The following is a 13,485-nucleotide window of genomic DNA, read 5'->3' on the forward strand; positions in this document are numbered from 1 at the left end:
TTTTTTACAATACAAGTTCATCAAAATATGGACAGAAAAATTGGATATAATGAGATGGGGTGAGGGAGCATGAGGATGGAAAGCAGTGTCAAAGAAAAGCTTTATTTATCTGCTTTACCATCTGGCAGTAAGAGGAAGCTGAAGCTAACCCATGTAAGATAAATAATAGAGAAGCAGGGAAATATAAAACAAGCTCTTCACTGATAAAAATGTATGTTTCTTGCCATAGTTTGAGAATTATTTTTATCAGTCAAACAAATGCTATTTGGCAAACCAAAGGAAAGAATTTGATATCAGACAGTCAGTAAACTTCAAATGAAAGCAACATAAGTGATGATGTGACCAATTTATTTTCTTTTACTATCTCTTCAGAGACTCTAGCTCCTAGTACAGTGACAAGCACCTTAGTACATAGAAAAGGTTACTGAGAAAGATAATGAAGGTGGATGGATTTAAAATAAAAATTCCGGGAAGCTGCATTATAAGCTTTGTGAAGTGCAAGGAAGTTCCCCTCCTTCCTAAATAGGCCTCTTGATAGCCTGTCATTGATCTCTGATGTTAGGACATTAAAGATTCCAGTTGTTGAATTGGCACATCTTTCCTTGAAAAATGCAAAACTCCTGTTGATGAGCATTTTATCAGAAAATGTCCCCTGCTGAATGGCATCTCAAAGCACGTTTTTATTGGGAAACGTGGAAAAAGATGTCCAGAGTATCTACTGTTGCCCAAGAAAGGGACCCTGAGTAAGAGGAGGGAAAATACTGAAGGTAAGGAAGATACCAAGAAGAGGGAAAGTGATAAACAAAGGATAGGTAGGGAAACATAATACTTTACTGTAAAATGTTATAATAATAATCTCTGAAGCCTTCTGGACTACTCTAGCTCACAGAATATCTATAGAGTTAAGGATATCAGCATCCATATTTTTAGATTACATAAAAATGAATGATTTTCAAAATGAAAATTTAATGTAAATTAGTTTGTTATCCCATCTCAATTTTTACATATAGTTGTAATATAAACTGTTAGACTCAAAGTTTGAGTTTTAATATAAATAATACATATTAATTCTATAATATGTAAGTATGTATTTGTGCAACCTTTTTAGATAGTTAATAAACATTTATTACATATCTACTATGTGCCAAGCACTGTGAAAAGCACTAGGGATACAATGAAAGGTTAAGAAAAAAAAAACAGAGCCTGCTCTTGAAGAGTTCACAATCTAATCCTCATTAGAGGATTTGCAGGTTCCCTCAAACAGGCAAATAACTATGCACAAATTAGTTACAGGCAGGACAAATTGGACTAAGGTGTAGGAAAACCAGAAAGATGATGGGGGCGGGGGGGGCAGGGTCAAGAGCTTTAAATGCCAAAGGATTTTATAATTGATCCTGTAGGTAATAGTCACTGAAGTTTACTGATTTGGGGGTGGCGGTAGGCAAAGTAATATGATCAGACCTACACTTAAGGATGATCAATTGGACAGCTGAGTTGAGGATAGTCTGGAATGGCAGGAACTTTTGAAAGGCAGACTAACTAGCATGCCATAGCAGTTATCTAGGTATGAGGTGATGAGAGCCTGCACAAAGAGGGTGGCAGTGGCAGAGGAGAGAAGGGAATGTATTCAAAAGATTTTTACAAAGATAGAATTGACAGGCTTTGGCAAAAGCTCAGATATAGTATATGAGAGAAAGTGAGATGGACATCTGTGTTTTGAATCTGTGGGACTGGGATTATAGTAGTGCCCTTGGCAATAACAGGGAAGTTTGGAATGGGGGAGTGGTTGGAGGAAAAGATAGTGAATTCAGTTTTGAACATGTTGGGTTCAATATGTCTGATAGCCAATTTGAGAAAAATTTTATAGGTGAAAATTTTATAGATTAAAGCATTTTATGGAAAACCTTGAATATCGGGATCAATAGTTTATACTTTATTTGATAGCTATGGGAAGTCACTGAAGTCTTTTAAGTAAAGACTGACCTGATCAGTGTGGTACATTAGGAATATTCCTTAGGAAGTGGTGAAAGATGAATTAAAGAGGGGATAAGAAGTCACAAGTACCAGTTAGGAGACAAATGAAGTAATCCAGGAGAAAAGTAGTAGAGACCTGAAAAATGGGTTGCTGTGGAAGCTACAAAGAAGGTACACATCCAAGAGACAATGCAAAATTAGAACTGATAAGACATGACTTATGATTAGATTCATGAGAATAATGAATGAAAGATGATGCTAAGGTTATTGAATGCCTGGAAAATTAAAATATTAGAGGTAGGAAAAAACTGGGAGGAGGGAGGATGATGATTTCAGATTTTAACATGTTACATTTGATATGCCAGTAGACCATCAAGATGGAGATATCAATGTGGTGATCAGAAGTATAAGAGAAGGTTTTAGGAAAGATTGATATGAGAGAGAGAGAGAGAGAGAGAGAGAGAGAGAGAGAGAGAGAGAGAGAGAGAGAAGAGAGACAGACAGAGAGAGGAGAGAGAGAGAGAGAGAGAAGAGAGACAGACAGAGAGAGGAGAGAGAGAGAGAGAGAGAGAGAGAGAGAGAGAGAGAGAGAGAGAGAGAGAGAGAGAGAGAGAGAGAGAGAGATTTTGGAGTTATATGAATAAGTGATATTTTTTTAAAAGGCATGGGAAAAACCACATGATTATCTCAACAGATGCAGAAAAAGCTTTTGACAAAATACAACACCCATTCCTACTAAAAACACTGGAGAACTTAGGAATAAAGGGAACTTTCCATAAAATAATAAGCAGTATCTACCTAAAACCTTCAGCAAGCATTATATGCAATGGAAATAAGCTAGATGTACTTCCAATAAGATCAGAGGTGAAACAAGGATGTCCATTATCACCACTATTACTCAGTACCATAGTATTCACTGTTATTCCAGTACCATCAGTACTGGAAATGTTAGCTGTAGCAATTAGACAAGATAAAGAAATTGAAGGAATAAGAATAGGCAAAGAAGAAACTAAGTTATCACTCTTTGCAGATGATATACTTAGAGAATCCCAGAGACTCAAGTAAAAAGCTATTTGAAATAATAAACAACTCTGGCAAAGTTGCAGGTTACAAAGTAAACCCACACAAATCTTCTGCATTCCTATATATTAGCAACAAAGTCCAACAGCAAGAGATAGAAAGAGAAATCCCATTTAAAGCTAGGGTAGACACTATAAAATACTTGGGAGTTTACCTGCCAAGACAAACCCAGGGACTATATGAACACAATTACAAGGCACTTTTTGCACAAATAAAGTCAGATTTAAGTGGAAAAACATCAGTTGCTCATGGGTAGGCCGAGATAATATAATAAAAACGACAATTCTACCTAAATTAATTTACTTATTTAGTGCCACACCAATTAAACTATCAGATAATTATTTTCTAGAGCTGGATAAAATAATATCAAAATTCATCTGGAAGAACAAAAGGTCCAAAATATCAAAGGGACTAATGAAAAGAAATGCTAGGGAAGGTGGCCTAGCACTACCAGATCTCAAATTGTACTATAAAACAGCAATTAACAAAACCACTTGGTATTGGCTAAGAAACAGATGGATAGAAAAGTGGAATAGACTTGGCACTCAAAACACAGTAGGCAAGGAATATAGCAGCCTCCTGTTTGATAAACCCAAGGACCCCAGCTTCTGGGATAAGAACTCACTGTTCGACAAAAATTGCTGGGAAAATGTGTGTGGTGGAAACTAGGCATAGACCTATGCCTGACACCGTACCCAAGAATGAAGTCCAAATGGATACATGATCTAGGTATAAAGATTGATACCATGGACAAACTGGAAGAGCAAGGAATAGTGTATTTATCAGATTTATGGAGAAGAGAAGAATTTTTTACTAAAGAAGAGATAGAAAGCATTATGAAATGCAAGATGGATAATTCTGATTACATTAAACTGAAAAGTTTTTGCACAACCAAACCCAATGCAACCAAAATTCAGAGGGATGTAGTAAATTGGGAAAGAATTTTTACAGCTAATCTTGGGGATAAAGGCCTCATTTCTAGAATATAGAGAAATGACTCTAATGTACAACTATACAAGTCATTCCCCAATTGATAAATGGTCAAAGGATATGAACAGGCAATTTTCAGAGGAAGAAATTAAAGATATCTATAATCATATGAAAAAATGCTCTAAATCACTTTTGATTAGAGAGATGCAAATCAAAACAACTCTGAGGTACCACATCACACCTATAAGATTGGCAAACATGACAGAACAGGAAAATGATAAATGTTGGAGAGGATGTGGGAGAGTTGGAACACTAATTCATTGTTGGCAGAGTTGTGAGTTCATCCAACCATTCTGGAAAGCGGTTTGGAACTATGCCCAAAGGGCTACAAAAATGTGCATACCCTTAGACCCAGCAATATCACTACTAGAACTGTACCCCCAAGAGATCATAAAAATGGGAAAGGGTCCCACATGTACAAAAATATTTATAGCAGCACTCTTTGTAGTTGCCAAAAACTGGAAATCAAGGAGATGCCCATCAATTGGGGAATGGCTGAATAAATTATGGTATATGAACGTAATGGAGTACCATTGTGCCATAAGAAATGATGATCAAGAAGACTTCAGGGAGGCCTGGAAGGACTTATATGATCTGATGTTGAGCAAAAGGAGCAGAACCAGGAGAACTTTGTGCACAGCAACGACTACAGCATGTGAGAGTTTTTTCTAGTAGACTTGGAACTTCGTAATAATGCAAGAACTTAAAAAAAAATTCCTAACAGTTTTCTAAGGCAAAATGCCTTCCACACTCAGAGAAAAAACTATGGAATTCATTCACAGAATATAGCAGATCATGTTTGTGTGTGTGTGTGTGCATGCATGTGTGTATGTATTATGTTTTGATTTGTTATATGATTTCTTCCATGTATTTTAGTTCGTCTACATAGCATGACTAGAGTAAAAAACGTATTCAATAGGAAAGTATATGTAGATCCTATATAGAATTGTATGCCGACTTGGGGAGGGAGGGGCATGGTGGGGAGTAGGTGGGGGGGGTAAAAATCTAAGTTTTATGGTAGTGATTGTAGAACATTAAAAAAAATAAATAAAATTTTTAAAAAAAGGTATGGGAGTGGATGAATCTTTAAGGTAGAGAAGATAGTATAAGATACACTAGCATTAATACATATCAGGACAATAAAAAGCCAGAAAAGGAAATACAGAGAGTGGCCATACAGGAGAAGAAGCATGACTGCCATTGTTATAGGAAGGAAGGGAGAAATGATAATTGAAAAGGAAGCTGTGGCTTATAATATCAAATGCTAATAAGAAGTCACATTTTTTCTAAGATATAAAACTTTGGATGAAGCTACTGAAATAATAGAAGAATGGGGAAGAAAGGAAAATAGTCTGGAACAAGGTGAGATGTGAGTGGATGGAAAGGAAGAAAGTTCAAATGAGAAGAGAGAGAAGGATTGAAAGCTTGAGAGAGTAGAATGGTAATTTTCTTTATTTAGTTGAATTCTTTTTGAATAGGGTATACCTTAGTATTTATAAATTCATTGGAACATGCTAATATAAAAGCAAAGGTTATAGATCTATGAGGGTGCAGAGGTGATTGGTGGAACACTGTCACTGGAGACAGAGAGGGATGGGATTCAGAGTTCTGATGGAAGAGTTGACCATGGCAATGAGAAGAACCATTATCTGAGACTAGAAAGAAGAAAAAAAACAGGTAAGGAAGGTGAGAAGAATTTAACTGAATGAAAAAAGAAAGATCATGAAAAAGAGAGAGATCACATGTAATTTGATACTAAATTATGATATGTAACTGACATCTTACACAGTACCAGTTTTTCTGAAAGTACATACAATTTAAATTTTAGAGCTGAAAGAACAACAGTTACACAAATGATGAAATGAGTCACAGAACAAACTTTCTTTAAAGCTTCAACTGTTGTGCCAAAGCTTTGAAAATGTAACATTATCTAAAAACTGAATTGACTACAATGATCAGTATAAATAGCTACCTACCACTCTCGTCTCCAGTCTGAATAGGCTCTTTTCCTTTCCAGGGTCACCAATGTCATTTAGCCTGACAAATAAGTCCACCTTCCCACACATATACTTCTACATTTATTGGAATTGTTTAATTGAATTTTCAGACAATATCAGATTAAAAATATGATCCAGAATCTGTCACAATTTGTTCTACACCAAACTATAAATCTGAAAATTCATCTGAGAATCTAAACTACTTGATATTAAACTGGTAAGTGAAAGTGAAAATAATATATTTATTTTGGATATGTGTTCTAGACAATATGATTACATATGAAACTCATCTTGAAAGAAAAACCAGTCTCAGAATTCTAGAGAAACACTGATGGCTTAAAGTGTTGCAATTTCAGAACCACTTGAGTTGCCCTAACTAGAATGCTCCAAATTGGAAGTGGGAGGAAGGAAAAGTAGCATGAAAAAGAATTCAAAATTACATACACACACACACACACACGTATATATGTAGATGCAAAAGTAGTTTCTGATTCCATCAATATATGAGCAAGTAAAAGAATTGTGGCTATTGTTGTTCTGTCATTCCAGTCATGTCCAATTTTTTATGACCCCATTAAGGATTTTCTTGGTAAAGATACTGGAGTAGTTTGACATTTCCTTCTCCAGTTCAATTTTTTAGATGAGGAAACTGAGGTAAACAGGATTAAGTGGCTTGCCCAGGGTCACACAGATAGCAAATGTCTGAGGCTAAATTTGAACTCAGGTTTTCCTTACTCCAGGCCTGGTGCTCTATCCAGTGAGCCACTTAGCTGCCCTAAGTAAAAGGATGTTGATATTTAAATCCTGTTGAACTTCCCCTTAAAGACTTTAAATGTCTGTCTGTCTGTCTGTCTGTCTGTCTGTCTGTCTCTCTCTCTCTCTCTCTCTCTCTCTCTTTGTGTGTGTATCTGTCTATCTTTTCCTCTCTCCCTCCATATCTCTGTTTCTTTTTCTCCCTTCCTCCTTCCTCCCTTTTCCCCTCTCTTCTTCTTTAAGTTATTAGTTTTACAAAAATTAACTTGCAGTTATATAGGTTATACAGAATTACTACCTCAAGGAATATGTATCTGAAGTCTATAGCACTTTCAAAAAGGAAACTAGAGGCATAGCATGGCTACCATGGATTGACATTTCCTATGACTGCCCAAATAAAGAATTTTCATGATAATCATAGTTACGCAGTTTTCTATTTGTTTATACGTCTTCCTTCTCTTACTAGACTGTAAATTTTATAAGGACAGGGACCCTATCATTTTTATCTTTGTATCTAATTAGTTCCTAGCATAGGATCATTGATCTTGAGTGGAAAGGGACTATAAAAATTATCAAATCCAGCCTGATTTTACAGATGACAAAACTGAAATTTGGAGAAAATAAGCAAAACATCAAAAGTTAGATAATTTGGTTAAAAATAATGTTGGGATTAGAATCACCAAAACCTCATTTTTTCCCTGTTTAAATCTATGCTTCAAATTTTGTTGAAATGCTTTAAATGATGTAGGGAGTAGAATGTGAACTATTCTGGTAAATTTATGTCAGATTTATTCTCTTTCTCTTTTTCCTCAATTTTTGTCTCTGTATACTTAGACTGACAGATAGACAAATGATAGATAAGCTAGATACATAAATGATAGATTAGATATATATATGATAGATAGCTAGATGCATAGATAAATATTAAGATAGATAATTCTTATTGGTTACATGGGAGTATAAAATCCACGTGTACATGGTGAAAATTTTTCTTGTCACTTTATATGTTATGCTAGTTGATCAAATATTTTTTGCTTTGAATTAATTTGTCCTCTGACAGGATGATAAAAGTAAATGCAAAAAGTACTTATAGAGTACCTCAAATCTAGGATAGAGTTCTGGAAGCCCATGAGTGAGGGAGACTCTAGGAGCTGTAACTACATAAATGTGGCATTATTATCTTCTTCCCTTTTGGGGGTAAGGGGGTGGTTAGGGGAGGAGATTAGCTACAAAGATTCTCAATAGTATTTTAACTAAATTAAATTTCCCTAAGTAATTCCCTAATTAAAACCTGACATACTTTGAAATGTAATCACAAGACTGCAGAGTTGGAAGAAATCTTAGAGACTAACCTCTATGAAAATCTCATATCCCTTCTATGACATTCTTAAAAAATGGTTATCTAGCCTCTGTTTGAAGACCTCTAAACACAGGGAATTTACTACTTCTACAGAGAGCCTATTTGCATTTTTGCTCTGCTCTAATTGTTATAAACCACTTGGGCAGATTTCATTGAAGGATCAATTCATATCTGAGCTAATATGCTAAAATTCCACCCACAAGCAGATAATTAGTATGATATTTTGTCCAAAATGAACAGAATGATATTTTGTGGAGGGCAACAATTATCAATTCTTTTAAAAAGTTAAATGCAGTAAAACCATCAAAAGCATTTTCTTTGATAACATTTATAAATCTTCTTTATGACTATTATATTTTATAAATTAACATGCAGATATTTTAACCTCAATTATTTTACATTCTACTAATGGATTTTCAACTACAAACCAGATTCACACCATGAAGTATCAACTTAATAGTATCTGTAAGGGTAAAGCTCCCCACCCCCCCAGCAAGATATGAATAGACTGATTCAATAATGGTGAAAAACAAACAGCATATTAATAGATTTCCATTCCTAAGGTTCTAATGATTGCATCATTCTTTTTCTATTCAGCTATAAACTCACAGACTAATGTACTCATTGTACTAACTATTTAATATGAAAATATTTAGGTATTTTCTTGAGGTAAACATGAAACAAATTATTTAATGTTTGGCATAGTAAGTATCTTACTTAGCATTATTTAGCAAAATGTTAGCCTAAAAATAACCTATATTTCCTCCTTGTTCAATTTATATTGAATAGTTTAATAAGTAATTCTTAATGAATCATTTAGTCACAGAAGTAGGATCTTATCAATAGAAGACACATGAAGGAGAAAAGAATCATTATACAAGGAGTCCAGAACCTGAGTTTAAGCCTTGTTATTTGTATATATTAAGTTCTTGGTCAGGTCACAGTCTCTGGGATACTCAATTTGATGACCTCTAAAATGAGGAGAATTGGACTGAAAGTGCCCCAAGATACCATTTAGCCTTAAATTTATGCTCCCTGATCCTTTATGGCTGTTCAGTCAATTTTCAGTCATGTACAACTCTTCATGACCCCACTTGGGGTTTTCTTGGTAAAGGTATTAGAGTGGTTTGCCATTTCTTTCTCCAGTTCATTTCATACATGAGAAAACTGAGGCAAACAAGGTTTAAGTGACTTGCTCAGGGTAACACAGCTAGTGTGTAAGGCCAGATCTGAACTCAGGAAGATGTCTTCCTGACTCCATGCCTGACACTCTATCCATTGCACCACCTAGCTACCATTCCCCAGATCCTAAAAGTACCTAAGAAATCCGTGGTAAAGACAAAGAAATTATAAAAGTACAAAGGAATTAGTTCTCAGCATATTACAAAGGGAAAGATTCTAACAGGATGGTAAACATCCTGACTCTATGTTTTGCCAAACCCAAAAAGGGCAAAGGTGATATTAAAGATTACTGATCTGTCTGTGTGCCTCCTTTCTTGCCTATGTAAAATTATTAGGAAGGACATTTCATCAAGTAGGAAGCTGAATGAGTGTGTGGACATATCTAACTAAGCCCATTCCCCTCACCATCTAAAAAGAGGAAATGTACCAAAATAAAATAAAGGAAGAAGGAGACAAAAGAGGGAAGAAGTTCTCATATGGAAAAGATTACAGGGGAAAAAAATAGTAAAGGAACTGAAGCCATGAGTAACCAAGAAAGACACCCGAATTAAATAAATACTTTGGGATTTAAAAAGAGACGAGAACTCTCCAGAAGATATAATGCTTGGACAGTACTTCAACTCGGCCCTCCTCTTCCACTTGGGAATGAGAACCAGATAATTGCAAGTAACTCCACAGCTACTTAGAAAATTAATTTAAAAAAAAAAATTAAAAGGAAGGTGAAATTAAAAAATAATAATAACAAATGATTTCCCTGGTACTGTGATTTTGTACGGACCTCCCAATGAGAAATTTCCCTCCACCAACACAGGTTAGCAACTATTCTGCAACTGAGCCATAGAGTTGTCCTGGGGCAGAACATGATAAGGTCTTTACTGACGCTGAAACTGCCTCTCATTTCAATAGAATTTGAAAGAGAAAAACACAAGAGAATCAATTGTTTAGAATAGATGGAGAAAATCTTAGTAAAGTTTGCTTTACAAAAAGAAGATGGTTGCTTGTGTCCCCCATCATTTTCTGATCAGCAAGGTGGCCTCCATGTTCCCCGAGCGACCCCTCCACTTTGGCCTCGCCGGCTCCCTGACCAGGGACAGGTCCCGGGACGGTTCCGTGGTGGCGGCGGCAGCGGCTTCCACCTGCGTGGTGGTGGCGGCAGGCGAGGCGGGCCCTAAGTCATAACTTCTGTTCACCGCCGCCGCCAGGAGTGGGCCTGAGCCAGAATCCAGGGCTGCTGAGGCGGGCCCATCCAGCTCAGGCCTAAACCCTCCATCCCGCCGCCTCGGGCTCAGGTGCAGCAGCGGCTGCGGCGGTAGCCGTGGAGGCGCAGCAGCACCTGGCGTCCTGGGCAGACCCGCTGAAGCCAGGCCTTCCTCCAGGCAGCAGCCCCAGACTCACGTTGGGCACTGCTGCGCCCGGGCTGAGGGCGAGGGGAGGACCTCCGGGCCGGGCTCGGCGATCTCCCAGGCCTCCTCCGGACCGTGAGCCGACTTCTTCGACCCAGACCTCAGTGTCCTCCGGCTCTAGTGGGGACCCACCCTCTCTGCCCCCCAAGCGCCACGAGGCCCAAGCTGGTCCGAGTCCTGGCGAGCCTAAAGGCAAGATGCCCAGAGGGCTAAAGCCCAACGGGCCGCCGGCCTCTTCTCTCCCGGAGGACACTCAAAACTCTGCACCGAGGCAGCGGGGAGCCCCGAGGGGGCCGGCAACCCCACCCCTGTCCTAGGTTATTTGTTGGAAATCTGCCAGCTGATATTACAGAGGAAGACTTTAAAAGATTATTTGCTAAATATGGAGAACCTGGTGAAGTCTTTATTAACTAAGGCAAAAGATTGGTTTGCATCAAATTGGAATCTAGAGCCCTGGCAGAAATTGTAAAAGCAGAACTTGATGATACACCCATGAGAGGACAACAACTTTGTGTTCGTTTTGCCACACATGCAGCTGCCCTCTCTGTAGGAAATCTTTCACCCTATGTTTCCAATGAATTATTGGAAGAAGCATTCAGGCAATTTGGACCTATTGAAAGAGCTGTCGTAATTGTGGATGATCGAGGAAGATCTACAGGAAAAGGCATTGCTGAATTTGCTTCTGAGCCAGCTGCAAGAAAAGCATGTGAACGATGCAGTGAAGGAGTGTTTTTGTTGACAACTCCTCCTCCAGTCATCGTGGAACCATTTGAGTAACTAGATGATGAAGGTGGTCTTCCTGAAAAGCTTGCACAGAAGAATACAATGTATCAAAAGGAGAGAGAACCCTCCACGTTTTGCTCAGCATGAGATCTTTGAGTTTGAATATTCCCAGAGATGGAAGTCTTTAGATGAAATGGAAAAGCAGCAAAGGGAGCAGGTTGAGAAAAACATAAAAGATGCAAAAGGCAAACTGGAAAGTGAAAATGGAACATGCTATCATGAGCATCAGGCAAATCTTTTATGGCATCAAGAAGAGCTGAGATGGATGGAGGAACTTCACAATCAAGAAATGCAGAAACCCAAAGAAGTACAGTTAAGGCAAGAGAAAGAACACATACAAGAGAATAAGAAATGATAACTCACCAACGTGAGATGGAAGAGCAAATGAGACGCGAGAGAAGAAAGTTATAGTCGGATGGGATACGTGGATCCACATGAGAGAGAGATAAGAATGGGTGCAGGAACAATGAACATGGGAAATTCCTATGGCTCAGAAAGACAGAAATTTCCACCTTTAGGTGGTGGTGGCATAGGCCAAGAGGCCAGCCATGGAGTTCCACCAGCAGCCCTCAGTGGTTCCATAATGGGAAGTGACATGGTAAGAATGATTGGTGTAGGATGAAAACGGTGCTCATCCATTGGGTCTTTCAGTACAACTTGAGCATGTCCAGAGTGTGAGCCATGGTCACTCACCCAATCATTTAATAAACAGGAGCAAGGAAAAAGGAGCAGTGTTTTGGAAATCCACAAACCAATGAAGAGGAGCCAGGATTATTAAAGAAATTTATTCTTAATAATAAAAAAATTTCTTAATAAGAAATTTATTCTTAATAATAATAAAAAAATAAATAAAATGATCGAGATGAGACAGCAAAAGATAGATATGGATCTAACAAGTATCAAAGCAAAATAAAAATAAAGCAAAATAGTAAGAACACCATGTCTAAGAGCTCTGCAAATCAAAGCAACAGACAATGAAGACAGAGCTTAGTGAAACCATGTGAGAAAAACTGGCTTACCAGAAAAAAAAACAAAATGAAACACATATACTGAATACCACATTCTGAGAAATCCTGGAAGAAAACTACATGGGAGTATTGGAAACATAGAGGAGAATGCACATTAATAGAGAACCAGGTTTAAAGAGCTTCAGTATCAAAGAACAAAATTACATAAATGGTTTTGTACATATTAGGGGGTGCTAGTTAGAAGAATTACCTAGGACCATTTGACAACAATGAGAAATGAAAAAAAGAGCTGGAATATTATACGCTGAAATAAAATAAACTCTCTTAGCAAATGCAACAAATCACATAACCTGAAAACCTTAGCATATTCTTTACATACACGTATGCACGTACATACATACACTCCTGCATGCACAAATCTTCAGTAGCACTATTTTTAAAAGGAGAGATATTAAACACTCTATTAAACTCCTTCTAAAAGACAAATACAATTGCAATAATAAAGTCAGGGAAAAATACAATAGAGAAAGATAAGTATAGACAAATTTCACTCATTATCTTGATATAGTTATTTTAAATATTAGGACTATTTTAAAAATTATTATTTCAAGTTGGATTTACATGAAAAATCCCATGATAGTTCAACATTAAAAATAATTAGTATAACTAATCATATTAACAAAGATAATCATAATTTTGTAATACCGAAATAAAAGACATAAAATAATTCCTTTATGTTGTTATTACAAAAGACTAAAAAGCATAGGAATGGAGAGAACTTTTCCTAATATGGACAAAAGCAGTTATATAAAACCAAGAGCTAGCATTATTTGTAACAAAGAAACTTTGGAAATTTTTCCAATAAGATCACAGGAAAACAGAGGGTACAACTATTTCTACTTTTATTTTATGTACTAATAAAAAGGATAGCTATACCAAAAAGATAAAAAAAATTAAGGGAATAGTTGACAGAAGCCAAACTTATCTCTATTGGC

At 37.0% G+C, this 13,485-nt stretch overlaps 1 protein-coding gene and 1 pseudogene across 12 annotated transcripts in view; one reads left to right on the forward strand and one right to left on the reverse strand.

Annotated features, from left to right (window-relative positions):
• RIMS2 (regulating synaptic membrane exocytosis 2) overlaps nt 1–13,485 on the reverse strand; it is an 842,692-nt gene that overhangs the window by 468,750 nt on the left and 360,457 nt on the right. The window lies entirely within an intron of this gene.
• Nucleotides 10,287–12,242, forward strand: LOC140498717 (splicing factor, proline- and glutamine-rich pseudogene; annotated as a pseudogene).

This window comes from Notamacropus eugenii, chromosome 4 (genome assembly GCF_028372415.1).
Source record: "Notamacropus eugenii isolate mMacEug1 chromosome 4, mMacEug1.pri_v2, whole genome shotgun sequence".
NCBI classification, from domain to species: domain Eukaryota; kingdom Metazoa; phylum Chordata; class Mammalia; order Diprotodontia; family Macropodidae; genus Notamacropus; species Notamacropus eugenii.